The sequence below is a fragment of the Thrips palmi genome, unplaced genomic scaffold (genome assembly GCF_012932325.1).
Source record: "Thrips palmi isolate BJ-2018 unplaced genomic scaffold, TpBJ-2018v1 HiC_scaffold_6, whole genome shotgun sequence".
NCBI lineage: Eukaryota > Metazoa > Arthropoda > Insecta > Thysanoptera > Thripidae > Thrips > Thrips palmi.
Genome location: NW_023144633.1, coordinates 7,643,896 through 7,657,768, shown reverse-complemented (window position 1 = coordinate 7,657,768; position 13,873 = coordinate 7,643,896).

Here is a 13,873-nt window from a genome sequence, read left to right as displayed (position 1 = left end):
CCAGGACGGGTAGAAGCCGTGGGCTACCTGGCCGTCACGCTGCGCGGCCACGAATGTGGTGCGCGGTGCCACCAGCCAGCTGTGCATGGGAAAGGAACCCAGTGCCTTGCAGTGCCTTGCAGTGCCTTGCAGTGCCTTGCAGCACCTTGCAGTGCCTTGGGGGCGTCGACGAAGTGTTTGACCCAGGGACACTAAATTTGCACTCTAAAAGTCTAATGGTGGAGATTCTTCATATTGCGGTGAAAATTCCTCATAATATGGTTGTGCAGCTGACTTCGTAATTTATGGTTCAATATTCATTGCACCATGCCGAATTTCTTTTGTATTATGGAGAAAATCTCCACCATAATATGTTGGTGCAACCTTTGACCGGCAGACATGTAGAGTATGCACGCTTGTGAAAATATTTTGAGCATAAGGCACAAACTATTTAGTTTGTTATGGGTTTAATTTTGTGTTGTACTTTGAGAACATCATGTTATGCGACAAGAGATAGCTAGGCCAAGCACATTTTTAGAAGTGTACATGTCTTACTCTCTCTACCACGATTCTGGTTCATCACTTTCTTTTATCTTGTTTCTTATTCAAAACAATCTGCTCGCAGTGACCTGATTACTGTGAAACAAATAAGAAACCGTCCATTTTGACTGACTTGCAGGATCTTGACGGATGTCCCCTCGTCAAATTGGGTCAAGCTTGTTTCCCAAGTTTGGAGCCGTTTGAAATATTAGTGGAAACCACTCTGCATTGCCTTACTCGCGTCACTGCAGCGCCCCGCACTGCATATATAGGCCGGTTGTGACATAAGCCTCTTGGAGGCTCGCCCACACGCACTTGTTCTGTCGGCCACGTCGCGTGAGGTAGTCCAAAAGCGGAAAACACTGACGAATAACAAAACAGCAGCAGACACATGTTGTTGGATAGGTCGCAGACCTGCTCCTACTATGTCAATTTCCTCCGCAGCATTGCTTATGCTGGAATTTTTCTCTAGAGCAATAATGGGCTGGTTGTGTTGTCAGCTGTCGGCCGGGAAACGGAACGGCGGGAAATATTCAAATGCCTTGATAATCCGTGCATGTTGCTGTCGAATCCCACGCCTTTGCTTTGGGAGCGCCGCCAGCGAACGAGTACGCGAGGAGCAGCTGAAGAAAGAAAGAAAGAAAGAAAGAAAGAAAGAAAGAAAGAAAGAAAGAAAGAAAGAAAGAAAGAGAAGGAAACGAGAGGCAAATTGAAAAAAAACCTCTTTTATTGCAAACTTAGTGTTTTTTAACTAATTTTGAACGAAACGTTACAGTCTTTTGTGGAGATGAAATTTTTCCACGAATTTGTAGGCCTATTAGTTCGCAATTCGACAATAAAACCGGGGAAATATGTGCAGTTTCTCGTACGAAAATTACACTGAGCTCACAAAAATTAGTAACGTCTCTTACAAAATTGTGCAACATTTTGTGTGTGAACTAAAAATGACAATACGCGAATAAAGTACAGAAAAAGGACGGAGTACGAACCTGGGAGTAGGAGAGTCCTCTTGTTGACAATGAGCACGTGATCACCTTGTAAAGAGGGTTCATCGGTTCCACTTAAGGTCCACAATTTATCGGACTCTCGAACCAATTTGGCAGGATCCAACTGTCGCAATCCCACTTTAGTTTCATTTCTTTCCTCTCCACACGCACGGACGGCAGTGTACCCGCGGAATGTGAGCGTGGGGAAGTGTCCGAGCAATCCGAGCCAGGTGCTTCCTGAAAATTCAGTGACCCGCCGTGCCGCCTCACACCACCTTTCTGAGCCTTTCCGTGGGTGGGTTGCGGGCCGTTGGGATGGGGAAGGGAGGGAGGGGAGGTAGGGAAGGGGAAGAGGGGAGGGAGGGGGAAGGGGCGACATGGCGCGCGCAAAGTCTCGCGGGTAAGTAGCCATGATTAACGTGCGAACTCGTCCTTCCGGGGAAAGGGGGAGGGGAGGGGGAAGGGGAGGGGGTGGTCTGGAATGCCGGGGGTGTATTGTTGTTGCCGTTGTGGGCTTTGCAGCGCGGCAGCGCGGCCTTCCCATCGGACGAGGGGCCTTCATGTAGGTTAGGGCGCACCATGACCCACGCCATTAAACAAACGAGTATCGCCCTTCTGTGCTTTGCCCAAAAATGAATATGTATTTATTTTTGAGGTCATCGTAAATTGGAGAGCAGCCACTTCTGGCGGGCAACTCCCTCAAGTATGCCTGTAATAAATTTATGGTTTTTTTTACAATAAATTTTAAACCAAGTTTATGACATGGGCAGAGAAACCATGACTAAGTAGTAAAGTGGTCACGTTGCAGAAAAAATCACCGAAAAAAATGGTAGTATGGTTGTACAGCACAAAGCTGGACAATACTCGGTAATCTCAGCCAGACGTACGGGTAAATAGTTGGTACAAAAGTATGGCTTTTGAAAACAAGGGCTCTTTGAGGAAAGGTGGTTTTTCCAAACGTATTACCACGGCACAAAAGAGAATCCGACCCTCGCAAGACCGGCAAGACCTAACGGGGTTCAATTCTTTTGAGCGTGGTCGTACACGGTCAGGCACGGTCTAACCGTTCTCTTTTCTCGCGAAGAGTACGGCCTTTCAACAAGTGTACTCCGCGCAAAACTGAAGTGTAGACACGTCGGTGAACAGAGTAGGTGTCGGCTCACGTTGCGGATGCTAAATTTCCCATACTCGCGCGGCGCTCGGCTCGCACACTCTCTTTGTTTTCCTTTTTCTTCGGTGGGAATCGGGGGCCATCCAGATGAGCACCGCGTATGCAGGCACAGCCCTGAGTGCGAGAGAGACAGAGCGACGAAAACGACGAAACCTGCTTCGCTCTGTCTCGCTCCCACGCGCACGCGCTCGATGGGAGGATGAGAAATTCAGACCGCGAAAATCCGAACGCAGCCCTCTTAAGTTGGTCACGACGGAGCTAGACCCAATACGGGGAGACAGCTTACTATGAAAAACTTACAAACAAACTAACACTTAAATGTGCGCAAACTTATTATGGAGACATTTTTCCTTTCATAAAAAGAATTTAGCTCGCATCATGTTTGCACCACTATAAAAAAAATATGGGCAAACAAGAAAGCGTGCTAATCAACGAAGAAAAGTTTAACGCCTTGAATTTGCTTCTATGCTATTTTATGGTGTTTATATGTCTGCAACTGTCCGTAACATTCTCTTTGCAACAATTTCTGGTCCGCAATTTGTTTTTCATACCTTTTAAAAAAAAAAAGGTGTTAAAAGCCAGGATGAAGAAGGAGGAATAAGAAAGAGAAAGAGAGAAGGAATGCAAAGAGGGAGCCGACGAGACCCGGCCGGCAAACGGTGTGGTGGTCGTGGGAGAAATTCCGGAAGTGGAGTTCAACCTTGACGGACGAGAGAGACAAGGAGCGAGAAAAAAGACAACAAAGAGAGAAAAACCCGGCAGGGCCTGCCCTCTCACTCCCACACGCCGCCTTTTGCCCGCGCACTTCCTTTCCAGGCTCGTTTGGGGCGTCGCAAAATAAATAGTGCATTCCGAATGGCGGCGGGAATGCAGCCAACGCCTGGCACCACACTGTTCTTCGTCGCTCTGTCTCTCTCGCACCCCTTACAGTGCGCCCCACACGCCCCACACGTCCCGTGAGTGCGAGAGAGACAAACCGACCTGGCGCCCATGCGCCGCCCCACCCATGCAGAGCGTGCTAGACTCTGGACGCGCCGGATCTGCAAATAAAGGCAAAGGCGCGGCCCGCCAATACCGCCCCATAACTTTCTCATAGCGGCGCAGCGCGGCGCCATTCAGATTCAAATTCCGCGCGCTTTTGCCAGAGGCGTGTTGCCATTGGCCAGCCTGGAGCGATGCCCAATAGCGTCCGGCCTCTCTCGCACTCGTGGAGCGTTCCATAAGGTGCGTGAGAGACAGAGCGACGAGACGCTAAGCGCGGAATCGGGCTGCCTGGGCCTGTGACGCACAGTGGGCCAGAAGACCGGTGGAGGCGGCCAAAACTCTAGACGCGTTTTGAGCTCCAGAGTCGCTAAATGGGACTCGACCCGAACGTGTGACCCCACCAATGGATTGCTCTCCGAACGAGGAATCCATTGGTGGGGTCACTCGTTCGGTTCAAAGTCCTGTTTAGCGACTGTGGAGCTCAAAACGCGTCTAGAGTTTTGGCCGCCTCCGCCGGTCTTCTGGCCCACTGTGTGACGGCCTTTGGCGCGCGAGCCCTGATGGAGTAAACGCCCGGCCGCCTGGGTGGTCCTGTTTAGAATAATAAGGGTATCGGGCGAGCTGGCGGTGCTGGCACACTGCAGTGAGGTGACGCACCGAGGAGTCACCTGCTCGCTAGAGCCACCCTAGGCTCTGCCGGCTCGCCGGCGCGGCAAATTACGAATATTAAAAGACTAGGATTAAAATTAACCGGCGGCAAGTCGAGTCCGGGCGACCGGAAGGAACAAGGGGGACGCGGCGATGAAGATGTAAGCGGAGGGTAATAACAGTGTAATGAGCGTGATCGGGTGGGAAATGGGAAAAACCGAGCGGTCCACTACTTTCAATTAGATTCAGCCCAGACACCCTCATCCAACCCTCATCCCAGGAACGTGACATCACGTTGAAACGAACGTGACAAAATGTCACGTTTGTTTGAGCATTGTGTCACATTCGTTTGGACGTGAATCCATGAAAAACTAGCTTGTTCACATTCAAACGCAAATTTGACACAATGCTCAAAGGAACGTGAAATTTTGCCACGTTCGTTTCAACGTGATGTCACGTTCCTGGGATGAGAGTGGACACACACTACTTTTCTTAGTCGACGAGTTTGTGAGACAGAGTCTGCTAACCGGCCAGAAAGTTAGAACTCAACAGTTCGATAGCAATCGCGCTGCACTTTAGAAGTCTTGCGGCGAAGATCATCATGGTGGCCGTGCAGTTGCCGTCCGGAAAAGACTTCAGCACCTTTTAGGTATCTCCCCGGCATAATATCTTGGCACTTTTTGGTGCAGTCGTTGGCGTCCGAATCGTGGTACTGGGACATGGAGGGAGGAAGGAGACGAACCGACCCCGCCCACATATTTTCGAAGGGAGGCGCGGCTAATTTTTTGTCGGTGAGGAGGGCGTCTTGCGGGTGTTATGACGCGCGGGCCGGGCGGCCAGGGCCTCGGCCAGGGCGGGCCGCATCCGGTACCCCGGCAGGCACGGCACGGCAAGGTGAGGCACAGCGAGGCACGGCACGGCGGGGCCCGACCCAGCGCCAAGCGATGTGTGCTTCCGGTCAAGTGGCTCAAGATGAATGATACGTGACGGACGCGGTGCGGTGATTGGGCAGCAAGGCGAGTCCACTGCAAGGGCCGGCCAGGACGCCTCGCTGGCAACGAGGACCAGTAAGGGCGCCGTCAGCGAAGAACATCAGGACGCCGTCAACGAGGACTTTCGGTAAGGACCTCACTGGAAGGCGTCAGCTAGGACCAGCTAGGAACGAGCACCTTCGCCAAGGAACAGCCAGCAAAAGGTCCAGCAAGGACATAATCAGCTAGGAAGCCAGGACGCCGTCAACGAGGACCTTCCCCAATGAGGATCGGCCGTCGACGTGGACTTTCGGCAGGGACCTCACGTCATAAGCAAGCAGCAAGGAAGCCAGGACGCAGGACGCCGTCAACGATAGGACCTCCGCCAAGGGTCAGCCAGGACGTCGTCAGCAAGGAACAGTCAGGAAGCTGTCAACGAGCGCCTTCGGTAGGGACCTTACTGGACGTCATCGGCAAGGAACAGCCACGACGACTTTCGGTCAGGCACAACCTGGACGTCATCAGCTAAAGGGCCAGCCAGGACATCAGCAAGGAAGCCAGGACGCCGTCAACGAGGACCTTCGGCGAGGACCAACCAGGCAAGGACACCATCAACAAAGACAAGCCATGACGTCATCAGCAAGGAACAGCCAGTAACACTTTTTGCCTACTACTGGGGCAAAGTAATGGTTTCTTACCTGCCTTTCAGGCGGCTATCGGGTTGTCATGGAGGTGGGCAACCCCTTCACCCTCCCCGCAGGTGCCTTCGGCCAAGGCAAGTCAAGGACACGGCGGCGAGGACCAGCCAAGGACACCGTCTACGGCGGTCTGCGGCCAGCTGCGGACAGGACACGCCGAATAACAGCTCTCCGTTCGATTTATGCCCCACGGACGGGCCGGCCGGCCAGTGCGTGGCGGCAGATGCGGCAGGTGCTAGGTGCCGCCGAGGAATGCGACGCCGGCCAGATGGAGGCGTCAGGATACAGGCAGAGGCAGCCCGTCGAACGGCGCGGAACACAACGACCGCCCTCAATTTAATCGCTTGGCCGAGGCGGCCAGGCAGGGCTGGCATCACGCGGCGCACAGTGGGCCAGAAGACCGGTGGAGGCGGACAGAACTCTAGACGCGTTTTGAGCTGCAGAGTTGCTAAACGGGACTCGAACCGAACGTGTGACCCCACCAATGGTTTGCTCTCCGAACGAGGAATCCATTGGTGGGGTCACACGTTCGGCTCGAGGCTTGTTAAGCGACTCTGGAGCTCTAAACGCGTCTAGAGTTTTGTCCGCCTCCACCGGTCTTCCGGCCCACTGTGCGGCGGCGGCGGGTCCTTTTAACGCCGCGCGAGTCTCTCAACAGGCCGCATACTCCTTCCTCGCCGCGCGGCCACGCGCCCGTATCATCTGATCGCTCGGTTTTCGCCCTTCGTTCTTAATGACGGCCTTGTTGGCTTCATCAGGTGTGTGTGTGTGTGTGAGGCTGTGTGTGTTTGTGTCTGTGTGTGTATGTGTGTATGACGGTGTGCGTCAGTGTGTGTGTCTGTGTTGTGTTTGACGGTGTGTGTGTGTGTATGTGTGCATGTGAGTGGCGGGGGTTGTGTTGGTGTGGGTGGCGTCGCAGTTCAGTGGCGGCGGTGCACGTGCAAGGAAGGGCAGAGGGTGAAGCGAACCAAGCGCCCACCGCAGGAATTCCGTCCGGGCCACTTTATAGGGCTGGTTCCCGTCGATGTACCCCTGATTACTACCGACAGGTGTCCAGCGCAACCACACACACACACACACACACACACACACACACACACACACACACACACACACACACGAAGGGGTTGTTGAATGAAACAGCTGCGCAGCCGGACACTCACTCGCCCCCTGCAGCATAAGTTTGAAAAAAAAAAATTAAAGAAAAACGCATAATCATGACTCATGACTGACCGGAGACTAGGGTCTCCTCCCTCTCTCGCAGTCAGCTCATGCAGTCAGACAGGCGGGTTACGTGCGGGTGGTCGAGCGAGTGTGATGTCGGGTGATGTCCAATCGACGCAGGAGTGACAAAGGTTTTCGGTGACGTCGCGATCGACAGCGCAAGAGAGTAGGTTTGTAAACGTGGGTAGGTTTGCGCACACTGGACCAATAGACCGGTGGAGGCGGCCAAAATGCTGGACGCGTTTTGAGCTGCAGAGTCGCTAAACAAGGCTTGAACCGAACGCTTCGCCCCATCAATGGGTTCGCCGTACAGAGAGCGATCGATTGATGGGGTCACGCTTTCGTTTAGAGACCCATTTAGCGGCTTTGCAGCTGAAAACGCGTCTAGAACTTTGGCCCCACCGGTCTTCTGGTCCACTGTGGGGTGCGAGGGAGACGGGGGTGACGAAACATGTCACTGGTAGCCGACGAATGTGACGTCATATTCGTTCGAATGTGAATTTTTTCACGCTCATTTGAATATGATGCCACGTTCGTTTGAATGTTGAGTCACGTTCAAACGAATGTGACACCCTACTTGAACGGCCGAGTCACGTCGTTCAAACGAATGTGACATCATATTCAAACGAACGTTACAAAATGGACACTGCAACGAATATGACGTCACATTCGTTGGCTACCAGTCACCATGGCTGATGGTCGAGAATGAGCTGCATCTACGATTGCCTTCGCACTTCGGGACCAAAGCCGAGTAGCACAGAGCGACTACAAGTCTGACAATCGCATCCGCATCGTACATGGAACATTTTGAAAGAGACCGATCGGATTTCAGAAGCTTTCTTCTCTCACCTCTGTTCTCCGCTAAATTACGGACCTTGGACAAGATCGGAGACATTGGCGGTCGTCTTTTGAAGAATGCCGCCGGCGAGTGTACAGCGTACTCTCTGTCTTATCACTGGGCAAAGGGAAAACCTTCGTTGGACGTCTGTCCTTTTTAACTGTCCGCCGAGTGGTCAGCCGTTTGAACTAAACAGATTGTCTTTTCAAATGGTTCGTATGTAGATCCTGTCTATTGTAGCTGACGTCTGTCAGATCGGACTGTCTGTCCCCCAGTCAGCTATGTAGTCCCTGTGCTGTCGTCTGATCCCGTGTCTGGTCTGTCCTGTCTCGTTCGTCTGTCCGTCTCGTCTGTCACCTGTCTATCGGTACGCCCCGTGCGAGCGAGAGACGGCACTAAGTCTGAGCGGAATCGCTCCGCTGGGTTTGGAATGAATGAAAAGAGACCTGAACGCGGGGTCGCAGGATAGCGCGGCGTTATCTTCTCTCCCTTTTGTTTTCCGCGTAATTTATCGTGACCCCGGGACAAAGACGCAGACAGACCTCATTGGCGGCGTCCTTTTGAAGCTGCCGCCGCGGCGGAGGGCCCTGGTCAGCAGCGTGACCGTCTCCTTGTCTTATCACTGGGCATCGCGGGGAAAACCCTTCGCGCTGTCCGTCCGTCTGTCCGTGCGTCCGTCGGTCTGCCCATCTGTCCGCCGGTCTGTCAGCCTGTTTGTCTACTTTTCTGTTCGTCCTGTCCGTCTGTAGGTCCCTGTCTGTCTGTCTGTCTGTCTGTCTGTTCGTCTGACCGTCTGTCTGTCCCCCTGTCAGTCCGTATGTATGTCCCTGTCTGTCTGTTCGTCTATCCCTGTCTGTCTGTTCGTCTGTCCCTGTCTGTCTGTTCGTCTGTCCGTCTGTCGTCGTCTGTCCGTACCGTCTATCCGTCTCAGTCTGTCCGTCAGTTCGTCTGTCCGTCCGTCTGTCTGCCTGTCTGTCAGTTTATCCATTTGTTCGTCTGTCCGTCTGCGCCTGTGCACCAGTCTGTTTGTCTGCATATTCGTCTGTCCATCTGTCCGTCCACGTCTGCCCCGTTGGCACCACTTTCGGAGGTCGAACAAACTTGCCCCGATACGCTGTAATGCAACTTAGTTCCGAGCTACTGCAGGGCTGAGTCGTTTTCGTCGTTCGTCTCTCTCGCACCAATAAGGAGTCCTGTGTAAGTGCGAGAGGGACGCAGAGCGACGAAAACAGCGCTATGATGGGCTCGAAATCCCAGGCAGGTGTGTCCGCCTCGGCCACGCCGTTCGACGGGGAGGCCGCCGGACAGTGGGCCAGAAGACCGGTGCACGCGGCCAAAATTCTAGACGCGTTTTGAGCTCCAGAGTCGCTAAATGGGACTCGAACCGAGCGTGTGACCCCACCAATGGATTCCTTGTTCTGAGAGCAATCCATTGGTGGGGTCACGCGTTCGGTTTCGAGTGCCACTTAGCGACTCTGGAGCTCAAAACGCGTCTAGAGTTTTGGCCGCCTCCACCGGTCTTCTGGCCCACTGTGCGCCGGGGTCAGGAACCACTCCACTCCACGCAACGCGTCGCGGCGTATCGACTGTCGCAAGTCTAATCATCATCACATTTGCTTTGCTTTTATTTTGCCCAGAGAAAGTAATTACACACGGTAGTTTGAGCCGCTCTAAGTGTGATGGACGGACAAGGCTGACAAGCTCATTGTGCTTCTGGCGGCCGAAACACTTCAAATTAACCTCTTCACCTCGGAACGCGCAGGCTGGCCAGAGGCCGGGGCTAGCGCTCAACAGGTCGGACTCGCCGGCCCAGTCCACGCGTTGCTGGACAAGCTCATTTGTTGCTGCGAAAATAAGGCAGTGTCCATGGAACACTAAGGCACTCATCGAAAGAAACCACTCTAGCAAAAAATAAAACTCGTCCTTAAAATGCTTGCTATGTTTATTTTTGACGAAAATTGCGCAAAAAACATTTCAGCATAATAGTTATGAGGGGGCTTTAACCCACGGGTTCTCCCCATCTCTCTGTCACTCTTGCGGTCCTAACGAACGTTGAGAATGAAAGAGTCATATCTAGGACTAAAATTTTCGGTGGAGTCGCAACGAACTGGCTCTCAAACGGCCTTTCACCGTAAGACATTTACTGTGTACGCTCAAAATGCTTCGTAAGGTTTTAAGCGTGTGGGGAGGATCATTTTATCGCCTAAAGTTGGTTGACAAAGGTTTCGCCACCTAAATTTGGACGATAATGCTATCGAGCTTATAGGAAGCAACACCCAAATTTGTGTGATTGAGTACATAGCCTATATGAATAGCACAAAATTTGGTACCTAATATTCATCAAGGCTCTCAACGAACAAGCCGCGGTCCGTTCGGGGAAACGTCCCTCGAGACCGCCCTGCCACAACAAGTTGGTGGGCCGTTTAACCACTGTTTAACCCAGTTCTCGACCCAAAACTGATTCTCAGTTTCATAGGGCGTCCTGCGGCGTGCGAGAGAGACAGAACGATTGATGGAAACTTTTCGGAATCAGCCTGGTGCGCCTCATTAAGCCTTTCCGAATCTCGGTGCGTCGCCTTTCAATTTACATGCAGCGCCGTGCTGCCGGCGTGCTGCCGGCGCGCTGGCCCGGGAGCGCCGCGGGCAGGGCGGCCGTCGAGATGGGTAACTCCGGTAGCCTCTGGAAGAAAACACATGTTAACGACTGGAAACGCTTTTCGTTGCGCGCTCGTGTTCTGTGTGTATTTGCCTCTGTGTTTGTGTGAGTGTGGGCCTGTGTGTGTGTGTGTGTGTGTGTGTGTGTGTGTGTGTGTGTGTGTGTGTGTGTGTGTGTGTGTGAGCGGAGCACCGGTTGGAACAGGCGCCCGATACGATTGACCCGACCGCCACGCCCTTGATGCCCCAAGTCAGTACACTGCGGTGCCCCCTCAGGGGGCCCCGGCCCGCGCGCGCAGCATCCTCAGGGCCTCGGGGCTCTCGAGGCCAAGGGCAGCGTTGCTCCTGTACTACACGACGCAGGTTACGTGCGCGGCGAGGGCCACGCCCCGCCACGCCACGCCCGCACAGTGGGCCCGAAGACCGCGGCGCTGGCGGCCAGAACTCTAGACGCGTTTCGAGCTCCTTGGTCGCAAAATAGAGCACAAACAGAAAGTGTGACCCCAGCAATGGGTTGGTCTCCGAACGAGGAATCCATTGGTGGGGTCACGCGTTCGGTTCGAGTCCCATTCAGCGACTGTGGAGCTCAAAACGCGTCTAGAGGTTTGGCCGCGCGCCGGCCTTCTGGCCCACTGTGCCGCGCCCCGCGACGCCGCGGGCAGCGGGCGGTCGGGCCAGTGCCTTTCCCCTCGGACGGCGCTGCGCCGCGCTGCGCTCATCATGCAGCGGGGCGTTGATGATGATGCCCCGCGTTGACCCTTCGGCTACACCAGTGCGTCGCTTGCTGTGGCGCGGCCAGCGCTAAACTACGCTACGCCTCACGTAGCACCGCGCTGCGGTTGGAGCGCGCGCACACACACTCTCACACTGTCACTCACACACTGACACACACACACACACACACACACACACACACACACAACACACACACACACGTTACAAATAATAATAGTAATGATAGTAATAAATGCCCGTGTTGCGCCGGGGTCCCGAGGATTACACCTTCACTGCGCCTGTTTACTCCACTCTCGCAACGACCCCCTCCCCCCCCTCCCCTCCCTCGTCCCTCTGGTGTTTTCCTCGTGTAGAAACTGTGGCATAAGAACGACCGCAAGGTGTGTGTGCGTTGCTTGGAGGACGCGATGAGGACTTGGAAAATGGGTTCTAGGGAGGGCAGACGCCTCGACAGACGCAGACCTCTTCGTGCGCTAAAGATAAACGAAATGGCCACACCGAAAGACCGTGTCCGGCCTCTCCTCTCTCTCTCTCTCTCTCTCTCTCTCTCTCTCTCTCTCTCTCTCTCTCTCTCTCTCTCTCCTCCTCCTCCTTTCCATTTCCCGCAGCGCCCTTGAGTGAACACTGTAAATCAAATAGTGATACATCTCACTCTCTGAGGGGTGAGACATAATCGTCTCACCGAAAAAGGGTGATACTAAAATGTATCACCGAAAAACTGGTCGTACACGCACGTATCACCGAAAAAAAGGTCGTACACGAATATATCACCGGATAAAAGGTCGTACACGAATGTATCACCGAAAAAAAGGTGAGACATCAGCGAGATTAGCCCTTGTTTTCCTGGGGAAGTACACCCTTTTCGGTGATACATTGTGTACGACCTTTTTACGGTGATACATGCGGTACGACATTTTTTCGGTGATACATTCGTGTACGACCTTTTTTCGGTGATACATTTTGTATCGCCGAAAATTGGTGAGATGTCTCACCCTTTGAATTACAGTGAAACTCGTGCAGAAATGCGGGCAGACAGACGGGACTATCGCCAAATCAGCCGCGAACCCGCGGCATTATTAATGCCACACACACGCACACACACACACACACACACACACACACACACACACACGCCTACATTCATTCCATTTAATTTTAATTAATTAGGAAACCGCTCCGTGGTCGGGCGGCGGCAAGGCGGCGGCAGGGTGTCGGGCACGCAAACGCGTGGCGGGACTTGCGTCCAGCATTTCCACCTCGCTCGAAATAAATCGCACACACACACGCTGACTCCGCTGCTGCTGCGACTGCGTTCCACGACTTCCCCGGGACTTCCAGGACGCGCAGGACCTCCAGGACTTCCAGGACTTCAAGCACTTCCAGGATTTCCAGGACTTCCAGGACTTCCAGGACTTCCAGGACTTCCAGGACTTCCAGGACTTCCAGGACTTCCAGGACTTCAAGGACTTCCAGGACTTCCAGGACTTCCAGGACTTCCAGGACTTCCAGGACTTCCAGGGCTTCTAGGACTTCTTGGACTAATATTACTTACAGGACTCGTACAGGACGTAATGAACTTTCAGGACTCTTACAGGACTAACATGTCGAGTGAAAGGATCAGTGCCGAGTCATGCACATGCATCCATGCTCTCCATCAGCAAGAATAACCAAGCCACGAGACCCTTTCCGTGTGTTCCGTGTTCGGCTTAGACTGTGAGTGTATTTTCGCGCTTCGCGCGACCGTGAGTATGTGTGTGTGTGTGGGGGGGGGGGGAATGCACGTGAGGGTGTTGTGAGTTGCTCCACGCACCGAGCCTAACCTGGTGCAGCCACCCCATCCGCCCCGCCGCCGCGCCGCCACGCCCCTGAGGGCGGCAGCTGCCGGCGCGTGGAGCCCACACATCTGCCGTGGGGCGCGGCGGGGCCCCCTGAGGGGTCGGGGGAGGAAGGAGGCATTCACCGTCGAGGGGCCCGCCAGCCCCGCGGCCACAGATAATAAGTGCATTGCGCCCGTCCCCGCCACGCGCAGCCACGCGCCCGCAACCGTCGAAAAGCGTGACTATGAAAAATTTATACGAGCATTTCGGCGGCTTTTCACGTTTGGCTGCAGCCAGTCTCCGGAGCGGTGCGTGCGGTGCCTGCGGGTTTATTTCAGGAGTAACCTGAGGGGAGTCCTGGGGGAAACGGAGGAATCAGGCTGGAGAAGATTTTTTCACGTTTATTTTTCTTGGAGAGAGACTTAAGTGGGGAAGGTTTTTCATGCTTTTCACAGCACAAACAAGTACAGTTTCACTGTTTTGTCATGCGTACACTGCTAATCCAAGTGTGGACCAAGTCCACGCTAGGTAGCGTGGACCGCGGTGGTCCACGCTAGGGAACGTGGCCACGAATGGTCCACGCTAGGAAACGTGGACCACGAATGGTCCACACTTGGAAGTGATTGG